A 14,738-nucleotide genomic window follows, 5' to 3' on the forward strand; every position below is an offset into this window, starting at 1 on the left:
CACACACACACACACACACACACACGACCCTAAAGACTAAGGTCTTTCCCAAAGAGAAAGACAAAAGAAGAGGAAAAGAAGAGAAGAGTCCCTTAAGAATACTGAAGGTGCACTGTCAGGAAAACTACTCCTTGAAGAAAGTGTCAGTATGTGGATTGTGGAGTCTGTTTGACACAACAATGGGTTGAGGAAACGCATAAATTATAGTTAAGAGCAAAAACCTGAAATGCTGTGAGTTTGATGAGGGCCTATCACTGCCACATTTAAAGCCCAGTAATTTACATATTGGGTTTCACTTGTTTAATCCACACTAAAAACCAGTGGGTAAAAAACAGTGAGCTGGGCAGTTATCCCTCTAATCTCTATAATCTATATAAAGCAGCACATACATGTCTCTTTTCTGTAGATGTTGTACTATTCTCATGATTTAAAGCTCATTAGATACAAAGGAAATAAATCAGTTTTCATATATGTTCATCCATACACATAAGATAACAACCTTTTACAAAGGTATTTAAAATAAGTTTTAGGTATGGTTTGATACAAAGGAATTTATTTATAATGTGAAAATGTAATTCCAGAAGAAACTGCAGAGAAACAAGTGTACCATGCAAATTAAAGGTCACAAATATCTGTTAAATTTTGATGTGCTATTGTCTTTATTCAGTGTTGCACAAAGTAATATGTCAATCTCATCTTTGCAGGTCATGTACACTTAACATCCTGTAACACCGACATTTGAAAACAGTGCTTTGTGAGTGCAAAGACATAAACACTTTTATCAAAGTGCAGGTTGCAATAAGTATAAAATGAGTCTAAAAGGATCAAAGAAGTCTTTCAAGTTGGTCAGAGTTAAGAGTTTCTCCAGTATTACGAACCAGTGAATGAATGTGATTAAGCACACAAACACACAGAGAGCTTTTTTTCAAATCATTAGCCAGTGGAGATGCTGTCTGAATCTCTGTGGGTTTTCAGGATGAATAAAGTGAGTCAGATATAAACACTGACTCATCTTGTGTCTTTTCATTGATACCTCCATCTGCAGTTCAAAGTTTTAAATCTCATTTTTTGATCTTACTTTTTTTGATCAGAAACGTCTTTATTTTAACTTAAGCTTTCATTACCAAATTACTTCAAATAACTAAATTGGAATCATTTGAGAAACATTATTTAGACGGGTGCATTTTTCCACCCACAGTCCCTAAAACCTTGGTTGAAGGAAGAATTTAAGGGAATGGCTCATCGGTTTTTTTGGGCGCATTAGCTAAAAATGTCCAAAATGAAATCAGGCGTAATTGTCAAAACCTGGTGCAATATTAGCAATACTGAATAAGTGATGACTGGATGCTTGACTCATCCAATTTATATAGAATTCGTACAACAATACCAGAAAAGTATTTTCATTAGGTGGACTTCTGTGAAGACTTGCTTATCAGAACATTTACTTTTTTATACTATAGTCATGACAAAAAGCAGTGTATTAGATCCCTTGGCAAGGCTTTCAGGACTGAAATAACTCTTCACAATTCTCACATTGATAACAAAGAGTGGTGAGCAACTGAAGGTAAGAGAAACAGAGAATAGGTAAGACACTGACCAAAATCAGCTACTGAAACATCTACTAAGCTACTGCTTTTCACATACCGTGTATGTGAAAAGCAGAGCCTGGGGGAAACCGTGAAAGAAAAGGAAAAGGTAATAGGAGAAGCCTGAGCAGATGCCATCTCATGGGAAGGCTTCTAAATTCTGATGAAAATGCACTCATCTTGTTTCCAAAGTCATTCACTACAAACATCCTCATCCTATAAAAATCTCTCCCACCTTATGAGGCGAGCAAACATCAAATATTTGCTCCACTCCAGAGCCAACATTCTTGCACAGGGAGATTTGGGATTTTTTAATGCATAAAAAAAAGAGCATGGTCAAAATGAACTAGGTGCTGCTTAAAACTGTCATATACATAAAACTGGCATTGTTCTAGTCAAATACCAAAGAAAAAACACTGACCTCTACAGCTTTTAGCTATTTAGAAGCAAATAAGCTAAAGCCCAGAGCAGGTGAGAGAATTATTTACCTTTCGACACCTTGGGAAGTTACTAATTTACATTAAGTCTATATTAGGTGTGTTAGATGACAGTCTGAGAGGCAAAGGCATGTCAGAAAACCAATATAATCCTGGCACATGTTAAGAAATAGTCCTTTGTAGAGAAGCAGGTGTTAGAAGTAAATATCTATAGGGAATGCTATTAAGAACAGGAAAAAAAAGCCAGTGAAGACCACATTAGATATAAATGTTGTCCTTGGGCTGACATTTGCATGAAATAATCTTTAACTTTCCTGCTGTTCTAGGAAGAAAAGCAGAAATCGCTCAGCACTCTCAACCAATGAAAACAATAAAATTAAAAACAAAAAAAACAAAATCTGCTGTTGTCAAAGCTTTCTCTTCCAGGCTTTATTTGTCTGCCAGAGAACTGTTGATTCTTTGGTTTAGCCAGGGCTCCACAGGAAAACAAAGCCTCTTTTTCACTTAAGAACAAAGGGCTCTAGATGGCGAGCACAAACCAGCCCTATGTTCTTCAGTTTTATTAAAAACTCGAAAAAGATTTTCCATCAAAATGAGGAAAAACGTGCTTTTCCTGTGTATTACTACCCGTTTCAAGTCACATCAAAACGGTCTTTCATGCGGATTCAGATTTAATACAGCAAAGCCTTCTCTGTACATAACACCTATATTTAGGTCCATTCAGCTTCGTGTTCACCTAGGGTGCAAGCACTCATCAGAAACCCAGGGTCTGAGAAATGAAAAACACTTGTTAATACATCACCCAGCTAACATCCATAATACACCATCTTTCCAGGCAAAAATACCTTTTTTGCTGTGACTCATTACTAATCTTGTCATTGCGTCCTGTTCATTGTTTGCTTGATAATAATTCAAGGCTATTTTACAATGCAGAGAGAGAGTAGGAGCACTGTATTCTCTTAATGGAAATGCTCTTTTTCCCTTTTTCCATCAAGACTACAGTCATGCTGGGTGGGTTGAAGGTCTGAATGTGTGACACTGATAAAAACTGGAACCCACACACTGCTGACAAAAAAAAAAAAAAAAAAAAAAAAAAAGCATACCTGTTCAGCAAACCGTTTGAAGGTTTAACAAAGTCAACATTACAGGACAAAAACTACTCAGCAGCAGTGCCGATGCTATCTACAGCCAATGTAACTCGGAGCCTTAAAGTGTTTAAGTCTTGCAAGGCCATCCATACTCCCGACATTATTGTAAGCTGCTTTGAGAGAAGCCTCTTTGTCACGGCTTCGTGATACTATCATTGTGCTTACCCCGCCAATCACGCCAAATTCAAATGACAGAGGAACCAAACACAATTTTGAAGATCATCATCTCATCACAACCTGCATCCTTAGTTTTTCAGTGTCAGTGTCACGGTCGTTCAGGCAAAGCTCGAGTGTTTATATTTGTAGCAGATTTTACAGATTTTACATATCAAAATATCGTTATATCTAAATAACGATAATAAATCGTCTGGTCCTTAGCAGGTCTAGAAATTAAGTAAATACAATCTCAGATGAACAACAACAAGATGACATATTATACCAGGTCATCATTTCGAAACTGAGCAAAGATGCAGAAGCAGTATGTGAAAAACTAAGTCCACATTTACTGCTTCCATGAGAATTAAGAGAGAAAGTGGGAGCCAGGTGCTGCTAATACAAATGTACTCGATAACTGACAAAGTGTACCTACCCCTATAAAAGCAGAGGTGTTGGCAGCAATCAGGAAACAATCAGGTATCCAGGAGGTAATCAATGATCTTAGAGAAGGAATTGTTGGTTCCTATCAATGTAAGAAGTGTTATAAGCCCACTTCCAAACAATATCAATCTATGGTCAGATTATTCACAAACAAGGAAACATTTAACACAGCTGCCAGTCTTCCCAAGGTGGATTTCCAAGAAAATTTACCCCAGAATCTGATTTTGCAAACCTGAATGAACTGAAGCAACTCTGTAGAGTGGGCCACAGTTCCTCCAAAATGATGTGCGAGACTAAAAGTTATACAGAATCATTCAAATTATTGCTTCTGAAGATGGGTCTACAAGCTACGGTATCATGGGGTATACTTAGTTTTTTCGCATACTGTTTCAGCATTTTAGCTTTGTACTTCCTAGATAAATAAAGAAATGGTAAAACCTGTTGTGTTTTGTTCTGTCTGAAGTTAGATTCAAGTCATTTAAGGAGCTCCTAAGGACCACATGATTTATTATGAAGCACTGATGGGTAAAACTTTTTTTTTTTAAACCATGACTGCAAACTTTACATCTAAGAATCCTAAAACATTTGGTATTTTTGTTTGATAGAAGAAAAAAAAAAACACATAAAACATTAACAAGTTGGAAAAAAGCTACCTCCAGATAAAGTAATATCCAGGATAATGGCAAAAGACAAGACTGAAGCCTGCAGGACTGGGCTAGCTGATCTACCCAACAGGAATCTGACATCTCTCAGATCTGCTCACTTACTTCTTTGTTTCACTGTGTGTGTATGGCATTGGTTTCAGTTTTCCTCACTGCCCCCTACCTTCTTTCAATCCCCTCCAGTGAAGCTATAGTCATGCAGCCTTTCCTGCAAGAATTTTATCCCTTCTTGGGCCAGACTGGCAATGCTCCCCACCTCCCTGTACCAGGAGCCCCCTGCTGGGTGTAGCTGCAGAATAAGGGGGAAGAAAATCTGTTTGTAGGCCCTTCGGGGGAAGACAGAATCAGACATCATGTCTGTGTGCATGCACATAGCTACGAGGGCAAAAAATAAATAAATCACAAAACGGGTACAACCAGGGAACTATTTCAAACATGCTTAAACAAACAGCCTCGGGACAACTTCAGAAGAGAGGTTACGTGAGAGGGTCTTGTCTGCAGCAGAGGAACTCGTCAAACAAACCCAAGTCATACTTACATCCCCCTTGTCCAGGGGAGAGTATAAGAGAGGATTATTAAAGCAAGTCCAAGCAAAGAACAACTGTATCCGAGTTTGGGGACAGACGGAAATGAAGTAACCAAGCAAACAGCCAGGGGCAGACAAACGATCTGGCTCTTGATTGTTGTCTACAGTGAGCTCATCAACAGTTCTGGGAGCCGCACAGATATGTTGAAGACAATCACGTTCTTGTGTCGCTGTGACAAAAAAATTAAACATTTTCACCTGTGACTATGCTCACACTGTGACTCCAGTCACCAAGCTAGACACAGGTTATGCACATAGACAACAATGAATGAAAAAGAACTGGTTTATAAGAGGTTACAGAGTACACTTTCACGCAGTCTCTCCAAAGAGAGAATTCATAGCACTGCATTTGGTTAAAACTGTCAGAAATATCTAAATAATGCAGGAACAGAGCTGGAAAAAGATGTTCAAACCCTGCCCGTTTCCTCACCTCCACAAATCTGCAAGCAGACTTGAGATTACATGTGATACAATCAACTGGTCGGTACATCCAGTCCACCTTAAAACAGGACATCAATAATAGGTGCTGTAATGGGGAAAGGAATAAAATTGAGCTGTATTTCTTTTTTTCTTTTGTTTTCTTTTTCTTAAAAACAAGCTGTTAGCAGTGTCACGGAGTGGCCGAACAAAATCCGCACAGATACACAGAGGGAGCTGCATCGTCCTTTTTGCGAGTAATAAAAACATGAAAAGCATTTTTCCAGATAGATGAGGCTCCAACAATGGAGTCCTGGGGGGCTGTTACATAAATTCGGCCTCTAGATAAATAGTATGGCTTTGACGTGGAAAGGATATTAGATGTCAAGAGTGTTATTAATTCACCATGGGTTTTTTCTGTTCAAAAAAAATATCAGCCATAAGCCAATTAAAACAAGGACAAACTAAAATGTTTGTTCCTGTTCCAGACGTATCTCTATCATCTTAAGAATACCTGAAATACCTGAAGCTTGACCCCCCCAAAGACTCAGGAATGTGCTTATTGTTATTTCACTTGAATGCTTGAGCGTCACTGAAGAATGATGTGCATGTAATGCTATAAATTACTATTTCTACTGCGGTTAACCTAAAGAGCTGAAAGCATCGTATCTACTTTGAATCCCAATCGAGGTATAATGAGTTTAAAAAAATACATTACAGATACATGTTCACATAGTTTTCAGCAAAGCAGGAGGCTTCTTGTTTTCAAGAGTTAAAATCTGGTTGTTGTTTTTTTTAATCCACATTTGTATTTGCATATTTTTCCAGGTATGTTTAAAATTGTATTTTCTTTCATTTTTATGAGTTATCTTTATCTAAAGAAAATTTGTTTTAACTGAAACAATGTAACAAATACTTTTTCATAGGACTGTATGTACTACAATTTATATATTTATATCCAATTCCAAGCTGGACTGGAGAACGTTCTGGAACCTGTCCAGAAACTAAATAGCTGGAGTTCGACTTGTCAAAGGTTTGCAAATAATTGCTGTTTAATAGATAAATACAGATAGACTGCCAACAGGTTGCCATCAGTCTGAATGAATCAAACGTCAGAGGAATGTGTACTCCTTAAGATATTGCAAGCTTTGACACTTTACACTGGCTAAGTCTATTTTTGTCTTTTAGGTTGCTGTTTAGTTTGGGGATTGTTTTTTTTGTTTTGTTTTTTTTTATCATCTCTGATCCAAGCCCAATTGCATTGTGCTCTGTATAATGACACTAAAGATCATGCACTCTTTAACCATCAAACAGGTCAAATCCCCACTACAACAGAAAAATGAACTAGCATTTCTACAAACGCACAGTCGCACTAAGCCCAGAGACACCCTCCTATTTTTTGTGGGGGTTTTTTTGATGACGGACCAGTGAAGCCACTCCCCACATTCATTTCAGAGAGTTCAGAGATGCGAGTGTGAACATGTATATGTGCACAGGAGAGCATGCGACCACATGAGTCCCACGTCCCAAGTGTGAGTTATACGTGGCATCTTCATCAGGCTCGCAGAGAGCTTTGCTACAAGGACGTCTAGTATGAAACGAACTGTTGAGACAGAGATGGCTCCTCAAGAATATGTGGCGCAATGCGAGGGTGCATCACAATCAAGACGACGCAAAGCATCAAGGCTGTGGTGGTGGTGGTGGTTGCACCACATACTTTGAAGCCATATGCATCTCAAACAAAGCAACTGCCTGCCAACAGCTTGATGGCCAATTACATCACGGATTGAGCGCTATGCCAAGCTAAATCAAAGTGTTGCAAAAATAAAAGGTTTTATTTAAAAAAAAAAAACATACACTAGACTAGATATTTTTAAAAAGACAGTAACTGCAGATTTTATGTATTTTCAATATCCCCATTCAGGATTATTTTTAGACAATCCCAACAAAAATGTATATCCCCGGTCACGGCTTACAAGATTTTTAATTACCCCACAAATAGTGATCTGCAATGAAGCAGACAGTATTTAAACATAAGCCAAAAAAAAGAAAAGAAAAAAAAAAAAGAGCTTCCACACAAAGAAAACCATAAAGTGCAACATAACCAATCGTTTCTCTCTGTTATCTGCAATGCCACTTAATTCTCTCAGCACAGAGAAAATGTAAAGCACTAAATCTGCCTGAGGGCATTTTAAGGACATTTCAGGACCTTAAAAACACTGATTACTGAACAACTGAGTGGCCCATGAGCGCTCTAACAGGTGTTAACCTTCCTTCCTACAGAAGCTTATGCAAATACCTACACAGAGGAAAAAAACATGAATGCTAAACTAGGTTTCCAAAGATATAAACAATCAGTAATAAATGGTGGTTAGCCATTCAACAGACTGGAGACCTCTTTAAGGTTACCCCTGCTCTCTTTATGGCAGCTGGGATAGGCTCCCACCCCGCATGACCCTGAATTGAATAAGTGAAGGAAAAGGGATGGCTGGATGGATAAATAAAACATTTTTATTGTTTTGCTTTTGCACCAACCCTCTACATGTCCTCCTTTGCTCCATCCATGAATCTTCTCTGTGGTCTTCCTCTTTTCCTCCTGCATGACAGCTCCATATTTCACATCATATATCCAATATTTGCACTCTCTCCTCTGCACATGTCCAAACCATCTTTGTCTTGCCTCTCTAACTATCTTCAAATTACGCAATCTCAAACTCAGTGCATACAATAACTCTGTCTACTGCTAAAATTCCAGCTAGTTCCAGCTGTTTATTGAATTCCCTCCTGACTTTCAATCCTCTCAAAGTTGGTAGGAAAAAAAAGACTTTACATGACGATTTGTCCAGTCCTTGTAGGTCTCAGCGTGTCTTCACATTTGCAATCTGAAGTCTCACGTTTTGAATGAAACCCAGAGTGAAATTCCGAGTCAATACCACCAAAGTCCCAAACTTTTCTGTTCAGGCACTAAACAAGTGTTTTTCCTTCTCTGTCTGCTGAATTACACTGCCAAACACACAAAACTATTCTGCTCAACCGATCTGGACTCTTTACAACAAAGATATGGTCTGAATTTCCAAACTCTTTTTATGACTCTTTTTTCATAAAAAGATCTTTTTAAAAGTTTAAAGTTGCCAAATAACTGCATCTTAAAGTTTTACCTCACTGAGAGGACAAAGGAGGGTCAAAGAGCATTTTTTTTTCTAGTGAGAATTTTGCTTTCATTTCATACATCACTGAAGATGCAGAGATAAGCTCCTGCATCAGGGATAACGAGGCAGAACACAACACAGCCCCAAGACATTCATCTTTTTCACTTATCAGATATCAACTAAAAAAACAAAACAAAAAACCAGTGAGCATCTTTTGTGAGGTTTTGTAAAACAGTTTCATTGTTGTTTTCACTGCAGTCAATTTTTGGCACTTTTCTATAAGGATACAATTACGCAGGACAGTAAAGAAATAATGTTTAGCAGCTAATGCACTGAGTTTATATCCACACTCCCACCATAATTCACACATTTATTGATTAAGATCATGCTGATATTTACGGTGTTTATCAATTTAGAAACACCTTTCAGTATTACTGTGCAATTTATCAGCATATCACAATAAACTTTAATCTCATTCAAGCAGTTTCAGCAAAAACTCAAAAGTGTAACCAAGTAGATCAGTATTCCTGGGAATTTTGAATATATAATATATAATATATATATAATAATCCATCTGAGACACTAAAGACAAAAACAAAAAGGTTTGTCATTACTCCTAATCTTATAAGTCCGTCACTGACGCCCAAAAAAACCCCATGCACTGTTATCCCCCCCCCCAAAAAAAGAAAAGAAACCATACCTCACACTGCAGTGAACAGCTGATACCGAGAGAAGACTACAGACTGTGTCTCAGCAGGGGGCCTGACTCTCACATAATCTGAGTTTTAATAAGCTTTTTAAAAGACTGCTGATTAAGGATCAAATGTCAGTAATCAGGTTACTAAGATTACCTGCAAACCATAATATAATATTTACACTGTAAAATTCTTGATAATACAGATTATGTCATGGGTGTAGGTATGCATGTGTGTCTTCAGCTTGTGTTACATAAGAGTCAGTCTGCCAGAAGGGTTTAATCAGAATCAGAATCAGAATCAGAATGGGGTTTATTGCCAAATGTTGAGCAGGTTTACAACATTAGGAAATTGCTGCGGTGCTTCAGTGCAAACATGGTGTCATAAATAACACTTAAGTAGACATGGAAAAAATAAAAGTAGGGATAAGAATTAAAAGTGCTACGTGGAAAGATATGTGCATGAGATATACATGAGATATATACATGAGAGTAAGAATTAAGAGTGCTACGTTGAAAGATATATACATGATATATACATGAGTGCAGGTGGTGATCAGTGCCAAACATGGAATGGTACAGTGAACACAGCGTAGGGTCATGTGTTAATTGTTATGTACGCAATGAGAGTTGTGTTCCTTTCCTACAGCTGTTTGTAGGAGTCTTTTTATTTGACTATGTTAAACTTATAATACAACTTTAATATGATATGAATGCATTTACAAAACAATGCATTCAAACAACAACAACAGTAATTATCTTGGGCAGAGCCCATCACTGGCCCATAGCTTTAACAAGTCAATTAAACACTGACCTAATTACCAGAGTCATTAACCTGCCAATTTTAAATGCCTTTACATTTAAATCTCAAGTTAAAGATATATGGTGGAAAACCTTCTATAACACATCTATAGTATATTGTGAGCCCAACAACCAAACCATACAGTTCTATACAATGGTTAGTAGAACCTGATCATAGAGGGTTAGTATTAAGAAGCTGCAAGTCTGCTTACTGGTAATCTTGAAAGAGGTCACATGTCCATCAGGATTTCTTTATTACATGGTTATCAGCCTAAACAACTATCTGCTGCCCTGTAGTACACAATAAACTCTGTAGGTTATCCAGGAGCTAAAATATGCAAAAAAAAAAAAAATTCAAACTACTTCTGGGATATGAGGAAGTTAACCAGAGATCATCTCTTATCACTGTATAACAAATTAACTCTCGTAAAAGCTCGCAAACACACGTGAGTGTGGGTCTGTACCAAAAGGCAGAACGCGAGAACATGACAAACACCTGATAGCCGCTTCTCACGCACAGCACAAATGAAAGCAGTGAGGTCATTAGAGGTTCAGCAGGTTAGCCCCAGGCACACCCCATTTAAATCCACACTGTCCCAGCGGTCATTATTCCTGCTAGTAGCAGGGAGTTCGAGCCAGGAGCCATATTAAGCTGCACGGCAACTTCAAGTAACGCACAGGTAGCAGTAACGGAGACGGCAGCAGTATATGTCTGCAAGGAACTTACTTTATGAAGTAACTGGCCCCTTCGTCCGTAAAACCTTCCTCCCATCCGCAAGGCAGGTCTAAAATAAAACCAGACAACAGACTTGTTCGTAACACTTGAAACTTTGTCGGGCCCGGACCGTATAGTGAAGTTAGCAGCGACAAACACCGTTAAATAAGCAAATATGCGAAATAAGCACAGGTGAAACTGCCCTGGAGACCTAGCTTAGCTAGCTACCTGAGCGTATCATGTGTCCAGAGTTTACAGGTTGACCGGAGCGGGGATGGAGCCAGGTAGTGGTCCGTGTCTCATCGCTGCAGCACAGACAGAGAGAGGAGGGAAAAACACCTGTTACACCGCCGGGAAGAAAACACCGGGCAGACCCCGCCAACTCCCGTTAAACCGGGAGAGACGGCGCGATAAAGCGTTTGTTATCCCACTCACTTGATGAAGAAGACCCTGCCGTCCCCGCAGACACCGTAAGACCAGTGTTCAGGTAAGGTGTCCCGCCCGAGAGGCGCCGCCATGATCCGGCTTCAAGTCCTATTTCATCTCATTCCCTCTCCATGAAGTCTCCCGGGAGCTCAATAATCACTGCTAGGGCCAGCGCTGCCTTCAGGGACTCATAGGAAGCCCGTACATCCGAGCATCAACATGATCAGGCAGTTACAGAACAGGGCTTTAAACAGATGAAGATTAACTCCAAAATTTCTGGAAAGCAGGTTTAACGATTTTTTTTATGCATTGGTGTTTTGAACATTACCAATATAGGCAATAAAACTGAATATAAAACGGACAGAAGCTGAAGTATTATATAGCATCCAGGCTTATATGTATATGTATTGAGTTTGTGTATATATAGTGAAGATTGCAGGGTTTTTTTTTAGTTTTTCTGTTTCCCCGCCTCGCTTCTTGCCTTCTTTTTTCTTATAACTAGTTTGCCCTTGTACTCTTTTGTCACCTCAGTAAAGACTCCTCTAACACATTTTTTAAGTCTTACTCCCTGTTAATCTTTCTCACCTTCACATTATGCTGACACAAGTTATTTCTCGTTATCTCTTATCTCATGGTTGTTACTTTCTAACCAATTACTTTATTCCCTATTATACAAATTTAAATTTAAATGGCAGCTCAAAGCTTAATCATATCTTTGCTTGCTTTCCAGACTCAGCAGTCCGTCTTGCCTCCTTTTACACTCATAGCTCCAATTAATTCAGAGATAGAAAAGCTTTAAACCCTGAACTGTCATTTGATAGCTTATTCCTTTCATTTATTATGACCAGAGGCTCAAACATTACCTCTAAACCTGTTAACTTCAGTCTGTGTATTCACATAGACACACATTTAGATTTACAGTCACAAAACATATCACCCAGTGTTTAAACAGATTTTAGGCTAAATTTAATTGGAAAAAAAAAAGCATTACAGTGAAAGGAATTTTCCAGTTTATTCTTGTCCATTTCTTTGAGTGTTGAGACTCTGCCAAAGCAATCTGGACTTAATGTCTATAGTCCTGGCTGTGGCTCTGTTTATGTGCTGCAAGCTTGTATGAGAAGCAATCAGCCTGAGCTCAAAATTGTGACTTTTAAGCGATTATTATTTTCACAGTTTCACCAGTTCTAGTCCAGTCAGAAACCATCAGTCATCTTTGCAATGACATCTTTGTGTCTTTTACTAAATGGTCCCATAAATCTGTATAAAATATACATTTTCCACAGGAAAGATTTATAAAGAAAAAAAAGCCTGATTTGTTGCCCTTCTACAGCCATATATTCAAGTGCTGTGCTTTAAGTAGAATGTTCAGGTCTCTGTACTTTACTTCAGTAGTACTTGAGACAACTGTGTACTTTTACTCCTTACATTTTGAAAATGGACTTGTTACTTTTGCTTTAAGTCATTTGAGGGAAGTTATTATTTCGTCAATGCAGGCCATTAAACATCAAACTGATCTGAGTCTGAACAGCAACACAGGAAAGGAAGTCCTGTTCACCTATTAGTCACCAGGGAATGTCACATAAAAATAGATAAAAGAGCCAAAATGGTGTGGAATAGTCAGGGGTTAAAGTGGGCCGGTGTTTTTATTTATTTATTTATTATGCACAACATCGGAACGACTGCAGGTCGTGGTAGCAGTACTTCAGCATATAGCTAGCCCAACACAATATGAGCACAATATGTTTGAAGTCTTCTAGTTTTCTCATAGTGGTTTTGAGTGTTTGTTTTCTTTGTATTCTTTGTCTGTTTCCCCAGTCATGTCTCTGTTTATTGTCTCCCTTTGTGTTTGTCATGTCTGTATGTCGCACTCTCAGTGGTAGTTTCCTGTTTTATTTTGATAGTCTCTTGTCCTGCTTGTGTTATGTTCAGCTTTGTCTGACTTAGTTCACCTGTGTCTTGTTTTGCCCAGCCGTGTTGCATCTTCCTAATTACCTCATGTGTGCATTAAAGTCCTCAGTTTCCCTGTTGTCTTCATCATGTCATTGCCGTACTCCTCCATGTTGTGTGCTCAGCTAATGTTTTTGTTAGCCTTGCTGTTTCTACCTAATAAAGCTGCACTTTGAGTTTACTTTTGTCTGAGGGTTCCTGCATTTTGGGTCTGCTCTCCACCTACCACCCAGCATGCCTATGCAATATTTTCTGTTACTGCAGCGTGCAGACGACTTAAGCCATGAAGTGATTACACGCTGGATTGTGAATTCAAATTATTTTCTTGTAACAGTCGATTTCATGTTCAGCAATCAAATTCATTCAGTTCCAACAAGTAAAGTATGCATATTATGCACACACACAAACACACATTCAGCTATTGCGCATTTTTTGTTTTCATACTTAAGATGAATTATTGTTGAATGGGGACATTGATCTGACACATACGGAAGAGGATTAGGGCCACTGGAAAAAAAATCTGAGAAAAAAGTCAGAATTCTGACTTTAATCTCAGAATTCTGACTTTTTTCTCAGAATTCAGGAAAAGAAGAAAAAAAAAGACGTGCCCACTTTTTTTTCTTCCAGTGGCCCTAATCCTCTTCCGTAGACACAAATAAAATGTAGCCAATTGTGTTTATTGTCCCCCCCGTCCCCCTACCCCGTGGTAGGGAGATGACGGAGAAAATGGAGGGGGGATGGGGGTGAGCTTGTGAAGAAGAGGGTAAAGGAAATATAGAAGAGGAAAAAGGGTTGTTTTTTTTGTTTTGTTTTGTTTTTTTAAATGGAAAGGAGTAAAAAGATAGAGGAGAGAAAATCCAAAAATCCCCTCCGAGCAAGCACTAGGCGACAGTGGGGAGGAAAAACTGCCTTTCAACAGGGAGAAACATGAGGGTGAGGGTGAAAAAAATAAAGGATGAAAAGGGGAAAGAGGGAAGCGAGGGGGGGGGGGAGAAGGGGTGAAAATTAAGATGGAACAGAGGTGGAGAAAAAGGAGGCTATATCAGGTGAGGAGCAGCAGTCTCCCTCTGGAAAAAGAGGAAACGTTTTTGCTTCTTTTTCAGGCACTGATCCGGCACTTCTCTAGGATGAGGGTTTTCAACTCATCGATTGTTTCTGCATTTTGTGTGTCAAGTTTCTTGCATCTTTTCTCCACTTCTGCAAATTTTGCTTCTTTTTCATCAAGCTTTTATTTTAGTTCTTTAGATGTTGCCTCTTGTATTAGCTTTGCCTTGTGCATTTCTGTATTTCTCTGTTGTGTATTTCTTCTAACTGCTGACTTCTCCTTTGGATTTCTTGAAACATACACTGCAGGTTTTCATGCGACTTTTCTTCTTGTTGCTTTTGCGCCTGTATTTCAGTGTTTTGGGACTTCAAGTTGTTACAAAGTTCCTCAAGTTGTCTGTTTTTTCTCAGCATTTCAATGATCTTACTCTGCATCTCTGAGCATTGTTTTTCCAGTTTGTCCTTTTCTTCTTCCAGTTCAGTTGCTTTGTACTTCATGTTATTATAAAATTCTTGTATTTTTTGATTT

At 38.6% G+C, this 14,738-nt stretch overlaps 1 long non-coding RNA gene across 1 annotated transcript; it reads right to left on the reverse strand.

Annotated features, from left to right (window-relative positions):
* Positions 1-9,824: 9,824 nt before the first annotated feature.
* On the reverse strand, positions 9,825-11,423 carry LOC102311821. The gene is made up of 3 exons (XR_316361.3): positions 11,228-11,423; positions 11,021-11,097; positions 9,825-10,862 (listed from the first exon to the last, which is right to left on the reverse strand). It is a non-coding gene; the product is annotated as an uncharacterized LOC102311821 (long non-coding RNA).
* Between the last annotated feature and the right edge of the window lie 3,315 nt (positions 11,424-14,738).

This window comes from Haplochromis burtoni, unplaced genomic scaffold, assembly GCF_018398535.1.
Source record: "Haplochromis burtoni strain Fernald_Lab_line unplaced genomic scaffold, NCSU_Asbu1 Contig_145, whole genome shotgun sequence".
Classification (NCBI taxonomy): Eukaryota; Metazoa; Chordata; class Actinopteri; order Cichliformes; family Cichlidae; genus Haplochromis; species Haplochromis burtoni.